Below are 3,413 nucleotides of genomic sequence, written 5' to 3' on the forward strand. Positions count from 1 at the left end.
AATGCAGTAATCAGTTGTATCAACTTCTCTTTCTTGAAAAAAATTAGTACAGTTGTTAAAAAAGCAAAATATCTTATGAGGTTCATTAATAGATATGTTTCGAAGGGATTGCGTATTTATATTTATGCGTACACCACGAAATAGAAATTTATTGTAGTTAAAATATATTGCCTACAAATGCATTATTCCTTGATTGGTGAGGACATGGGGGAACTAGCTGTTTACGAGTTTGACCGCTTGAACTGGACCAATAATATTAAAGCCAGAAAAATCGGGCAGCAGCTATCGGGAGAATGGCTGTACCTCGAAACGAATGTAAATCTCAACGCTACAACCTACGTAAGGAGAAATTATTTTTTCACACTTTGGATTAATTATTATTTTTCTATATTGCAAATTATATGTACCCTTTACCAATTCTACATATATAAAAGGTAATTGAAAAAGAACACTTGTGTAAATCGTTGTCCTGCTGTAATTTTCTCACCTAGTGTCTCAAACTTTTTCAAATTTTACGTATAAAAAGGAATGGTATTTAGTGACCTCAGCTTATCTTCTCAATTCAAGGCCAAGGCTTTCCTTAAACTCCACCACAAATAACTGCCAAGCACTAGAGTGGGTTTATAGTAACTAAAACCGAATTATTTACGATTTATTATCGAGGTGTTAAAAGAATCGGCAAAATCCTTTTCTTAGGCTCGTTTTCTTTCTTATTGGCCCAATCTGAGTAGTTTTTACTGATCGAATGCTCAGTGGATATGGTTTACCCTGCACAAGTTTCATAATTGAAAGTCAACGTTTTAAGGGAAACACTGACTGTTTTAGCAGAGCTGTTTAAAATCTGGCTCAAACCCCGCCCAGAAAGTACTAACATGTAGAAACTAAATCAAAAACTAAAGTCGAGCTCCAAAGACATTCATCTGCTTATCCTCTTTATCTCAGTGAGAATAACATAATAAAAGCGGGGCCCTTTGAGATGGTCACCTTCTTAATGTTACGGTAGTATCTAAAATCGGGGTCGTTTGAGATGGTCACCATCTCAATGTTACTGTTGTATCTATAAACAGCTATGTTGTGCATATCTCGCCTACTTTTAATCGATATTAAGTATAATAACATACTAAAAAAAAATAAATAAATAAAATCCTTTTAAAAAATATCATTGCTAGTACCACAACGTATCCCAGTTGAGACAGTTTAAATCAATTGCCGTAATTTTAAATTGAGTGAAAATATTAACTTAAGGTTAAAACATTATTTTAATTTATTTTAATTGGATTTCCTTACCAGTTGATTATTTACGGGATGACAGGATCAGGTTATCGTGGAGATATCGCCATAGACAATGTAAGGCTGTGGCCCTATCCATGCCCATAGGATAAACAGCTGCCCTGGATTTCTGAACATCAGAGAATCGGAGATGAACTATTGTCCAAATTTTTATTTTTTTACGACAGTCTATTTTTGAGAATTCAAGCTACGAAAAGGATGTGTTTCTGGAAGAAAACAAAGTAAAACACATATGTGCAGCTAGCAAACAAAATAATCCTTTGTGAGCTCTATGTAGAACTTTCTTTTCAGTTTCTTTATAGATAATCATGTACACGCTTCTGTTGCATCATATGTTTTCTTGGCTTGATAAGGTGTCATTTTTATGAAATTCTTTTAAACCACTTGTATTAGTGATTAAAATGTTTTCAACAAAACATTGTTTACTTTGTTTTCTTAATTTCACTGGCAAGTGTTGGCATCTCCATATGAGTGGAAAATTCTCGAGAGGGACATTAAAGGGGCTAAGACACAGCTGCATTGTTCATATTTTTAATTTCTTTGATTATTCAAAAAATAAAACCAGTTACATGTATATAATTTGAACTTGCATGAATATTCTTATAAATCAACGACAATGACATTCTTTTACCATCACTTCAAAATCTGATTTTGTAAACAGGACACGAGCTCAGATATTGTTAATGTTAACGTACGTTTGGTTTGTTGAAGAACAGTAGCAGTGACATTTCTCAACGGCTTCGCTTAAACGTTGGTTGATCGCTTCGCCATTACGTGAGGGTTGGCATGGGAGCGGAATATGTGGGCATTCATCTTGTCCATTCATATAGTACATATATTTATAGTTATAAATACAGACACATAAACATTTTCTGTACAACTTGGGTATTGAGGGTTTGGTATCGAATGTTTAGTGAAAGCTATGTAAACGCTCTTCTTGCTATGCTAAATTACCGGAATATGTCAATAAAATTTAAAGGAGAGAAGGGGGTGGGGTTGGAGAGAAGCTAACAACCACTTGTTCGGTAAGCAAAGGCTATAGATATTAAAAGTAGTGGGTTGTTGATCACTGGATTAAGAAATAAATTATTAGATAACTTATCCAGTGGCCAAAATATTGTTTTGAACAACTCAGTCCAGACAAACAACATTGACTTGAATCTGCATGATGGATGTTTCAGCATGGGAATGTCGATTTAAGAAAAGGTTCTCGGATGAGGCACATTTTTACTTAAACAGTGAAGTGAATAAGCAAAATGTGCGATACTTGTCATTAGAAAAGCCGGATTTTATCCAAGAAAGACCTCTTCATCCATAAAGGTGACAGTATTGGCTGCATTAGGTAGTCAAGGAGTTATTAAACCTCTTATTTTAAGAAAATTTTGAAAATCTACAGTAAATCCCGTCCTACCAAATTTCTGTCTTCTTTGCCAAGAAAACTATCGAAGAAGATGATCTACAAACTGTTTGGAGCAACATCTCACTTGTTTTAAACTGGTTTGGGGAAATATTTGGGGACAGATTAATATCTTAAAGAAGGGAAAGAATATAGACTCGGTATTCTCCAGATCTAACTCTTTGGCCTTTTTCCTATGAAGGTTCTTTAAAGACAGGGTAAACAACTCTAATTCACAATCACTTGACGAACTCAAAAGGAATGATTAAACTTCACATGAGGAGTGTTTCACTGGAAATGTTTGACAATATATTGTTATAAATTTCAATAATCAACTTTTCTTTGATGTTTGAAGGGTCCTTTAAAACAATATATTTTAGATTGGAAGATGTGAAGTCTTGGGTGACAAAATAATGCATATTAAAATTTGATAAATATGGATTCGAACCAAGCTTTAAGAAAATTTTCGAGATAGTGGTTAGTAGAGGGGTTGGATGCAATTTTTGAAAACAAAAATCATATTCTTTTTTATTTTTCTTGTGCTCAGCTATGACGTGCATATTGGACATTCTTGAGATATCGTCAATCACTGCAGTGAAAGAAATTACAGCATCTGCGTCTATAAATCCTTTGGAGTCTGATTTGCAAAGGGTGTTAGGTATTTCAGAATCTCGAAGTGAAATATTCGTTCTGATCACTCAATTTGACCATCGATTTCTTAAACTAA

Source organism: Saccostrea echinata, unplaced genomic scaffold (assembly GCF_033153115.1).
Source record: "Saccostrea echinata isolate AGI-Se365-2 ecotype Australia unplaced genomic scaffold, CSIRO_AGI_Sech_v1 ptg000033l, whole genome shotgun sequence".
In the NCBI taxonomy this organism is placed as follows: Eukaryota; Metazoa; Mollusca; class Bivalvia; order Ostreida; family Ostreidae; genus Saccostrea; species Saccostrea echinata.